The sequence below is a fragment of the Dipodomys spectabilis genome, unplaced genomic scaffold (genome assembly GCF_019054845.1).
Source record: "Dipodomys spectabilis isolate Male_0828 unplaced genomic scaffold, ASM1905484v1 ptg000145l, whole genome shotgun sequence".
NCBI lineage: Eukaryota > Metazoa > Chordata > Mammalia > Rodentia > Heteromyidae > Dipodomys > Dipodomys spectabilis.
The window spans coordinates 6,092,108-6,103,806 of record NW_024870822.1 but is presented as its reverse complement, the minus strand read 5'-3'; positions in this window follow the sequence as shown (position 1 = coordinate 6,103,806).

Genomic DNA, 11,699 nt, shown 5'->3' with positions numbered 1-11,699 from the left:
CGTAGGGCCTGAACTCTGGGCCTGGACACTGTCCCTCAGCTCTTCAGCTCAAGGCTAGCATTCTACCACTTGAACCAAAGCGTCACTTCTGGGTTTTTTTTCTTTTTGCTTATGGGGTGCTGAGGAATCGAACCCAGGGCCTCATGCATGCAAGGCAAGCGCTCTACTAATGAGCCACCTTCCCAGTCCCAGGTTTCTGTTTTTTTGGTTTTTTTTTTTTTTTTTTGGGGGGGGGGGTCCAGTTGTGGCCCTGAACTCTGGGCCTGGGCACTGTCCCTCAGCTCTTCAGCTCAAGGCTAGCACTCTACCACTTGAGCCACAGCGCCACTTCCGGCTTTTTTCCTTTTTGCTTATGTGGTGTGGGGAATGGAACCCAGGACCTCGTGCATGCAAGGCAAGCGCTCTACCACTGAGCCACCTTCCCAGCCCCGTCCCAGGTTTCAGATTCTTAATCTATTGCTCTTTCAAATTCAGCAAGCCTCTTTTTTTGTTGTTGTTGTTGGTCCTGCGGCTTGAACTCTGGGCCTGAACCCTGTCCCTCAGCTCTTCAGGTCAAGGCGAGCACTCTACCACTTGAGCTACAGCGCCACTTCCGGTTTTCTGGTGGTTTATTGGAGATAAGAATTTCACAGACACGGGCTGGGAAGGTGGCTCATAAGCAAAAAGGGAAAAAGCCGGAAGTGGCGCTGTGGCTCAAGTGGTAGAGCGCTAGCCTTGAGCTGAAGAGCTGAGGGACAGAGTTCAGGCCCACAACCGGACCCAAAAAAAAAAAAAAAAGAATTTCATAGACTTTCCTGCTGGGGCTCGCTTTGAACCTCGATCCTCAGATCTCAGCCTCCTGAGTAGCTAGGATTACAGGCGTGAGCCACCAGTGCCCGGCCAGCAAGCCTCTTAAAGGAGGGGAAAATATTTGTTCTCTTGTTGGTGTTATAATACCTTTGGTTCCTGTGTCCGGAGAAGTAGTAGTAAATCCTTATACAATATCCTAAAAGAAATCTTGTGTTTCCAGTTTTGTTTTTCAGAGGTTTAGGGTGGGGAAAGGGGAGTGAGGGTAATGGAACCATTACCTTGGGAAAGACTAAACTTATATAAAACCATGAAGTCAAATCATTCCTCAGCTACCCTTTTTTTTCCATTTATACTACTAATACAAAGCCAGTTCTGAATTAATTAATTGCCCTCCCAACTCTTCTTTAAAACCTGTCCGAAGCCAGATACAGTGGTGCACATCTGTAATACCAGCTACTCTGGAGGCACATGAAGAAGGATCCCAAGTTCAAGGCCAGCCCAGAAAAAGTTAAGAACTCTCAAAAGCAAAACAAAACCAGAAAGACTGAGGACATAACTCAAATGGGAGTGTTTTCCGAAGCATGCATAAATAAGACCCTGGGTTCAATCTCCAGTAATGAAAAAGTAAAAAGCGAGTCTGAAATTTTATTTTACATTTTATATGAATGCACATATGAGTACATGTATGCACAAGAATGTGCCTGGATGTACCTACCACAGAGTTTAGGAAATACATCATTAGAGCTTCTTTTACATCTACCTGATTATACCCTTCTCTCATGCTCAAAAGTAACTCACCACTAATCACTCTCCAGTCAGTTCTTCCTTGCCTATTATTTCTTTTATTTTCCTTTTCTAAATTTCTATTATTAGTGGATGCACTCCTAATTAATGCATTGTTTAGTTTCATACATGCTTTCCAACTTCATATAACTGGCATAAACATAAACATGTTCCTCTAGCTTTCTTTTTGTTCTCAATGTTTCATTTGCTACATGTGTGATATGTATTTATATATGCATATATATACATATGTACCGATACATATGTGTGCATACATGTGTGTACATATAAATGTGTGTCTACATATGTATACATATGTATACATATGTATACATGCATACACATATATATGTATATAGGTTTCTGTCCATGGTTCTGGACTCAAAATTCCCTCATCAAGGCAGGCTGTAGAAGCTAAAATTTCTCTTCCCCAAGGCAGGTCAAAGGAACTCCAGTCTTCCACACCTTTTCTTTCTTTCTTTTTGCACTTGTTTAAACACACACCACACACACACACACACACACACAGAAGCCGGGCACCCGTGGCTCATGGCTATCATCCTAGCTACTCAGGAGGCTGAGATCTAAGGATTGAGGTTCAAAGCCAGCCCGAGCAGGAAAGTCCATGAGACTCTTATCTCCAATAAACCACTCAGAAAACCGGAAGTATTCCTGTGGCTCAAATGGTAGAGTGCTAGCCTTGAGCTGAAGAGCTGAGGAGCAGACCTAGGCCCAGAGTTCAAGCCCCATGACTGACCAAAAAGAAAAAGTGCATGGAATTCTGTGCTTTTTTTTTTCTTGCCAGTCCTGGGGCTTGAATTCAGGGCCTAGGCACTGTCCCTGAGCTTCTTTTGCTCAAGGCTGGCACTCTACCACTTGAACCACAGTGCCACTCCGGCTTTTTCTGTTTATGTGGTGCTGAGGAACCAAACTCAGGGGTTCATTCATGCTAGGCAAGCACTCTATCACTAAGCCATATTCCCAGCTCAGGCTTTGTCTTTGTAAAAGAGTAGCTCTTAACACTACCTTCATTCCAGAGTGGTCCAGCCCTTACCCTAGAGGGAGGGACTTTCCTGCCCAGGCTGGAGATCCTCAGATCTCAGCCTCCTGAGTAACTAGGATTTACAGGCATGAGCCACTGGCACCCAGCAACAATCTGTACTTCAAACTGGTTAGAATATTGTAACTACTATAGGAAGGAATAGAATCCTGAACAACTTCCTTGTGTTATTTAATATGTTCTGCAATGTGAACTCATAACATTTTTCTGATCTTATCTTAGTCTCCACTTTCCTACACATACCTATGATCCAGTTAAAATCATGTAGTCATTCTTTTCTAAAACATGACCCATAATTTCTCATCTCTTTGTCATCATCTAGTGATGAAGATCCATGTCATGATACTACCAGCCTCCCTTCCCCTGCCCCTGGCAGATTTAACTAATTAACCATCCCACTCTTTCCTACTGAGCCCTATAGGATACAATGTTTCAACATAGTGCTACAGACTAAAGGCTTCCTATTAAATGGAATTGGTATTTGAAGTGAAACTAAACTTGCCAACCTTGTAATAGTTCTTTCACCTACTTGGCATTTACCCAAGCTCCTCCTCTTCAATTTGTTCCTGTCAACTAAGATTCATTTCAAATGTTTCCTCTTCTAGAAAGCCTTTTTTATTCCATCTTCACCTCCAATTCTCTAACACATTACATAGCTCATGAGCTTCTGATTTCATTTTGCCTTTTTTCCCCCTTCACATTTTTACTTGTGAGCTATTCTCTGTCCTTTTTAGATTGTATCTTAAGATAATAAATGTAATAAAATTTCAGGCTCTGGAGCCAGACTACCTTAGATCATTCCTACAGCTATCCCAACTAGCTAGGAGCCCTTGAGCAGGCTAAAAAACTTTAAGCTTCAATATCCTCCTTGGCACATTTTGGATATAAACACATAATCCTTGCTGGGAGTTTATTTGATATCATGTATAAAACCTGCATATTTGACAACATGCTATGATCTACCTGGAATGATGAACTCCGCGTGATTCATTTGGAAATGGAATTGCATATTTTTCTTTTTTTCCTCATCCTCACTTCCATCTACAATGAACAAGCATTGCTTTTGTAATAGAAAATAATAAAAAGTATTTCTTAATTTTTGAAAAGTCACAGAGGAGCTATCTCATTTTGTCATTTTATGAATTAGAACTTTTTTGAGCTTGTTAGTGATATACCTAGAAAATGATCAAGAAGACAATATAGAAGTAACTTAAGAGACATTAAATCTGTAATTACAGAATGACTCATGAGACATCTCCTCAAACCAGAAGCACAGAAGTGCACAGTCAAGTTCATGAAAGTGGATGAAGCAATAGTGTGATGTTTCAGAACCCAACCTCCATGCTCACTGAAGTGACTTGCTAATTGCCTTCTGAAAGGGTTAGTCCCTTAGTGACCTGACAGTATCCTTTTCCCATGCCCTTCCCAGAAACCAATAGGTCATTTTTTTTCTTTGGCAGCCTAAATGCAGAAAAAAATCATAGTTTAATTTTTATCTCCTTGATGACTAGCAAAGTTCAATATTTTCTAAGAATTTCTCATTGGTTATTTGTATTTTTTATCTGTTTATGTATTATCTATCTCTTAAATGATCTTTTTCTTATTGATTTCTTATCATTCTTTAAGAAGCAAACATCTTAACCCTTTATCTGCCATGTAGTGTAAATGTTTTTCCAGTTTGCCATATGCTTTAATGATGTATCATAATATCTAAACATGTTTAATTTAATGAGGTCAAATCTGTCCATCTATTCTTATATCATATTTCTTTTATTTTTTATTAGAGTCCTTTTTCACTTTATATGAAAATATTATCCCCCTGTATTTTCTTTTAATTTTCAATTTAATCTTTAATTATGTCACTTAATTTATTTATTTAATTCTTAAAGTCATCTAGAACTTATTGTAGGGTGGCAACTAACTTTGAAAAATATTTTTAGGGGGGGGGGAAGGAGAAGGATTGGGATTAGGGGGGGAGGGGGGAGGAATAAAAAATAAAAAAAATAAAAAAAAAATAAAAAAGAAAAATATTTTTAGGCTGGGCACTGGTAGATTACACCTGTAATTTTAGTTACTTAGGAGATCTGAAGAGTCATGTTTGAAGCCAGCCCAGGTAGAAAAGTCTGCAAGATTTCATCTTCAAAAATAACCAATGAAAAGCCAGGCTGAGAACAAAAGCTGAGCAATTGAGAAGCTTTGAATTTAAACTCTATACTGCCCCCTCAAAATATGTGTGTATCTGCATATATACATATATATACACACATACACATATACACATACATAGCTATATATACACATACTTTTAGAACTTTATACTTACAGCATATGCTGTGCAAAGAAAATATTTGCAATATTAAATGTGTCCAAGAAATCATCACGTAATATAATAGAATTTCCTATAACTATTTAGACAATTCTTCAGAGCTCCTTTCAACAGTCATTCTGTGTTCATTTTAAAAGGCTTAGGCATTGAAAGCTTATTTTAATAGTTTTCATTGAGAAAAAAATCCTTCTAAAATTCCCTCTCTATTATTTGGCTGTCTTACAAAGGGTACAATTGCTTTGATATGAAACACTTGGAATTTTATTCTCAAAAAAAGAAAAAATATGCCCTTCATTGCATGAGAGGCTGATGCCACATGTCAGAGTCAGATCTTGAATTTCACCTTTTCAAGACTGAAAGAGAACAAAAGAATCGGTTCACAATTCATAGGGCATGAATCATAAGTGCAATTACGGAGTGATTAAGTCGAATTCAAATGGCAAGAGGGTAAAGTAGAAATCCTATTGAGGGAGAAACGAGAAACCCTGGTTTCAATGCCCCTCCTCATTCACTTACCAAATTTCACTAAACTAATCTCTCAAATATTCTGCACCTGTTTGCCAATGCATTTAACAAAGATCATATTTGATTGTTAGAAATGAAGGGCTCATGAGTTACCATATTAAAGCATGAAAAACATCTTGGACTAAAAATCTCCATAGGAAGGGTCAAAAATTCACCATCAGGAAACCTGAAATGTATCCACAACTGACAAATCTCCTTTCCAAGTCTCAGATGTTATTGCCATGAATAAAAGTTCTCAAAGGCTCATTAAGGAGAATAGAAGTGAATGGTTTTGGTAATAACAGATATTCCATTTTAATGAAATTGAAATCATAATACATTTTAAGAATCCTAATGGGGCTGGGAAAGTGGCTCAGTGGTAGAGTGTTTGCCTTGCATGCATGAGGCCCTGCGTTCAATTCCTCAGCACTACATAAGAAGAAAAAGCTGGAAGTGGGGCTGAAGCTCAAGTAGTAGAATGCTAGCCTTCAGCTGAGGGACAGCGTCCAGGCCCAGAGTTCAGGCCCCACGATCAACAACAACAAGAAAGAAAGAATCCTAATCATCCTTCAATTTCTGCAATGTCAGAGAAAGTTATTTTTCTTCTAACATATTTCAACTTTTTTTTTTGGGGGGGGGGGTCCAGTCATGGGGCCTGAGGGGCGCTGTCCCTCAGCTCTTCAGCTCAAGGCCAATGCTCTACCACTTGAGCCACAGGGCCACTTCCAGCTTTTTTCTTTTTGCTTATGTGGTACTGACGAATCGAACCCAGGGCCTCATTGCATGCAAGGCAAGTACTCTACCACTGAGCCACCTTCCCAGCCCCCATATTTCAACTTTTTAAGATATGAACTGTCTGTATGTACACAAATAAGTGTTCACAAGAAGATGCACATGTTATAAATTTATGTTTATTAATATTCATGCAAATATGTCTAGAAAAACATTAATGTAGGTAACCACAAAATCCTGACATTTGTCTATAACATACTAATGATAGGGGTGGCAGACTTAAGTAATCAGTAAAATTGTTTAAATTCTTTTTGACTAAAGATTTTGAGTCTACTCTAGAAAAGGTGAATACTCAGGAGATTAAAGCAGGGGGAGCTCAAGTTTAAGGTTATCTCCAGGGACAAAGTGAAACTTTCAAAAAACAAATACAGCTGGGAGCTGGTGGCTCACGCCTATAATTCTAGCTACTCAGGAGGCTGAGATCTGAGGATCGCTGTTCAAAACCAGCCAGGGCAGGAAAGTCTGTGAGACTCTAATCTCCAATAAACCACTAGAAAACTGAAAGTGGTGCTGTGGCTCAAGTAGTAGAGTGCTCACCTTGACCTGAAGAGCTGAGGGACAGCACCCAAGCCCAGAGTTCAAGCTCCACGACTGACAAAAAAAAAAACAACAACTATTAAATTGCTGATGTAGACTATTTGAAGGGTGGTAACTGGGGATCAAACTTAGGGCTTTGCTCTCTTGCTTGACTTTTTTGCTCAAGGTTGGCATTCTACCACTAGAGCCACCCCTCCACTTCTAGCATTTTGTTGGTTAATTAGAGATAAGAGACTCTTATATTTGTCTCCCTAGGCTAGCTTTGAACCAAAATGCTCATCTCAGCCACCTGGGTAGCTAGGGTTACGGGTGTGAGCCACCAGCATCTGGTTAGTCCTTAGAAGGAGAAAGGAAAACAAGAACAGTTGAGGCTCTCAGTCTGTAATAAAAGCTGACAATCCTTTTTTTTTCTTTTTTGTAGATGTACTGGGGTTTGTACTTAAGGCCTCACATTTGTTAGACAGGTGCTCTGCCATTGAGCTGTACCTCCAAGTCTTTTAGTATGTTGTTTATTTTATTTTATATTTTTTGGTCAGTCGTGGGGCTTGAACTCTGGGCTTGGACGCTGTCCCTGCACTATTCAGCTCAAGGTGAGGGCTCTACCTCTTGAGCCACAGCGCCACTTCCGGTTTTCTAGTGGTTTATTGGAGATAAGAGTCTCATGGACTTTCCTGCCCAGGCTGGCTTTGAACCGTGATCTTCAGATCTCAGCCTCCTGAGTAGGTAGGATTACAGGTGTGAGCCACCAGTGCCCGGCTTGTTGTTTATTTTTTTTTGGGGGGGGGGGGTCCGGTCATGGGGCCTGAACTCTGGGCCTGGGCACTGTCCCTCAGCTCTTCAGCTCAAGGTTAGCACTCTACCACTTGAGCCACAGCACCACTTCCAGCTTTTTTCTTTTTGCTTATGTGGTGCTGAGGAATTGAACCCAGGGCCTCATATATGCAAGGCAAGTGCTCTACCACTGAGCCACCTTCCCAGCCCTTGTTGTTTATTTTTTATGTGCTGTTTATGTTTTAGATTTATTTACTATTCCTTTCACCTAGCTGTCAGGAAATCCTGTTATGTGTCATTGTGGCTCTAAATGGGTAAAACATTTTTTCTTTGGCTCTCAAGCAATTTACAAGGTGGGATTGTTGAAAGTAAGCAAGGGCCACACATAAATTTTATGAAAGCCATCAGTGTACTGCAGCAAAAGATATGATACTTAAAAATCCACACTCTATATTTTAAAACTCAACCTTATATTTGAGAGCTTCAAGATAGGTGATATGTAACATAACAAATGAGTAACTTTCACCACAGAAAGACAAAAGAATCAGCAATGTTGTCACTGAATTACTGTCTTTCTCTCTATGCAGCCCAAGCTGGTGTCAAACTCCTGATCCTCCTGCATCATCCTCCAGAGTACTAGTGATTGTAGTTGCTTGATATCCAGAGTCTTCCACTGCTACTACCAAGGTAATCATTCTACCATTAAGGTAGAGCCCCAGCCAGTGAATGATTCTTGGGCACTACCAAGTTTAGAACATGGAAATGTATGATTTGTTTGAATACTCATTGTGTATGAAATGTATTGTTTTGCAATTAATACCAAATGAACTTGTGCACAAAAAAAATCTGTTCATGATGAATTTACAAAAATAGGTCAGAAAAATTGTGTGGCAGCAGGAATGGCAGTGTAAGCCTGTAACACAGACTCCCAGGAAGCTGAAGGAGAAGGATTGGGAGTTCAAAGCCATCCTGGGCTACATGGTAAGACCCTATCTCAACAAAAGAAGAAAGAGAAGAAGAGAGAAGGAGAAGAAGAAGGGAGCAGGAGGAAGAGGAGGAAGAGGAGGAGGAGGAGGAAGAGATGAGGAGGAGGAAGAAGGAGGAAGAAGAAGAGGAGGAGGAGAAAGAAGAGGAGGAAGAGGAGGAGGAAGAGGAAAGACTCAGCCACTGCTGGTGACTCACACCTGTAATCTTAGCTACTCAGAATGCTGAGATATGAGGATCATGGTTCAAAACCAGCCTTGGCAATAAAGTCCACGAGACATTTAACCATCTAAAAGCTGAAATTGGAGTGTGACTCAACTGATAAAATACTAGAATGGGTGAAAAAGCTAGCAGACAACACCCAGGCCTTGAGCTCAAGCCCCAGTACTTGCACAAATGAAAAAAGGAAGGAGGGAGGGAAGGAAGGAAGAGAGGAAGGGAGGTAAAAAGGAAGGGAGAAGGGGAGGGAGGAATGAAGGAAAAGGATTATGTCACACACAGGCTGTAATATGATTCTGCTAATAGAATGATGAGTGAGTGAGTGCAGTGTTACAGTTGTAATAATACAAGTTACAGTTCTATGGCAAGCTGTGACACAAGTCTTTGTCATAAGCCCAGGAGGCAACTTAGAATCACACAGATACAAGTTCCTGTGTGCCCAGTAAGGACTAGAAGGATTATTTTTTTAATCATGACATATAATTCTTATCACTGGGCATAGCTTGAGAGGAAACAAGAAGCCAGGTAACTTTCCCACTGTTCTCAATTTAATTTTGTTTTGTTCTTAATAGTAATTCTTCTTAAATGACAGAATTAACCATAAGATTTGTCAAAGTTTCCTAGGAGGGTTTTCAGCAAATATTTTATGTGAAAATTTTAACTCCTTTATCTATTTGGTGAACCTGAAAATACTTATTTGCAGATGTATAATCAACCTTGGAGAGTAGGAGTCTTTTACTTTTCACTTACTGACTTTACTGAGCTAAAATGTCAGGACTAAAATGTCACAGAATCATCAAGTTGAGGAAAGTTGCTCTCCTCCTCAGAGTAGTCTGCTGATACAGTCATCCGTGTGTCTTTAAGGATGTGCTGGTGACCTTACCTTGCACAGTTTCATGGCTGCAACCTTAACATTTCCTGCCACAGTCTTTGAGTCAGTCTTCATACCCACACTGAGAAGCCAGTTTCCATTTCATTCTTGAATTCACACAGGTAAACGGGTGGGTGTGTGCTCAAACTCACAGATGCTTTTCACATTAACCCAAGCCCATTAATCTCATTGCTGTGATTTCTTTGTGTCTTATTTCCTTTGAAATGAAATAACTCTTTGCTCACTGCCCTTCATTGCTTAATAACTCAAAAGTAAGCACTGGAAAGAGTGAAGAATCTAATACTTGTCCAATGATCATTCATTTCTTTCATGCTTCAATGTCCCCTTGTGAAATGTGAATCATAACATCTGCCCAGAATGAAGGAAATACTATCTGGAAAAGGATGCTTTGAAGCAAGGCATCAGAACACTGTAACTTTAAAAGGCAAATGGCATGAAATAAGAAAATGTATGCAGGGGCTGGAAAGGTAGCTCAGTGGTAGAGGGCTTGCCTTGCACGCATGAGGCCCTGGGTGCGATTCCTCAGCACCACATAAGCAGAAAAAGCCGGAAGTGGCGCTGTGGCTCAAGTGGTAGAGTTCTAGCCTTGAGCTGAAGAGCTGAGAGACAGAGCCCAGGCCCAGAGTTCAGGCTCCACATCTGACAAGAAAGAAAAAGAAAAAAGAAAGAAAATGGATGCAACAATGAAAGAAATCAACAATCTTGGACACTGTAGTTACAGACTATCCTTTTTTTTTTTTTCTTTCTGTTGTGAATCCAGAATCTCTTGCAGTTTTATAACAGTTGAAGTTTGTGTGCATCCTGCCAAATGTTATAACCTCATCTAGGCCCATATTCCAAAGGATACATAACATGCAGGGATAATTCACCACTAACAAACAGACTTTCACATCTCTATATGACTCTGATAGTTGATGAGATTACAAAGCCACATTTGTTTGGGTCTAAATATCCCAATATGTGGGTGGACTTATTCTACTAAAGAATGTAGTCAAAGTTCAGATTTGCTGGGGGGAAGAGGGGAAAAACAGAGAGAAACATCTGACTATTTGCCTCTGTCAAAGCAGTGTGAAGCACTTTTCCTACTTGAAAATTAATATTATTACCACCTAACAGAATGTGTGGGGCAAACATAATGCAGAAGGCACTATGCTCAGTAATGGAAAGAAGTCTGCTTCTGCCTTACAGGCCCTTGTTCTTAGATCTAGATTTCAGCCCAATCCAGTTCTCCAGAATGTAGACTGTAAGGTTTATCTTTCTATCTCAGGGCTCCTTTCCTGAGTGAATAAACTGAAGAGTGAGTATTTCCTGTTCTGTTCAAGCAGAAGAAATTATTTCTAATTCCTTCAGTCTGGTCTCAATTCTTTAAATAAAAGAGCCAAGCCCCAATGGCTCACAACTATAATCCTAGTTGAGATCTGAGGATTGAAGTTTAAAGCCAGACCATGCAGACAAGTCCAGGAGACTCTTAATGTCCAATTAACCAGCAAAAAGGTGAAACTGGAGATATAGCTCAAGCAGTAAAGTACTAGATATGAGTAAAAAAGCCAAAGCAGAGCTGGAGGCCCTGAGTTTAATCCCTAGTACTAGCATGCGCGCACACACACACACAAATGGGGGGAGTGAAGAAAGAAGAGAATGGAGAAAGGGAAAAGAGAAAACATTGTCTAGAAGAAGAGAGTGAAAGCAGAATGTCTGAACAGTGCTTAGGAAGAACTCATTGGATAAAATAAAATAGTAAGGCTGGGAATGTGGCTTAATGGTAAAGTGCTTGCCTAGCAGCTACATGAAGCCCTGAGTTTGATCTCTCAGTACTATATAAACAGAAAAGGCCAGAAGTGGCTCTGTGGCTTAAGTAGTAGAGAGCTAGCCTTCTGAGCATTAAAGGAAGCTCAGAGACAGTGCCTAGGCCCTGAGTTCAAGCCCCAGGAGTAGCTAAATAAAATAAATAAATAAAATAGTAGCTTTGGAAAAAGAGGGGTTTAATAGAAAGTGAATTAATCAAAGATTAGAAAAAACGTTTACTTTTTCATTCCTTTTTT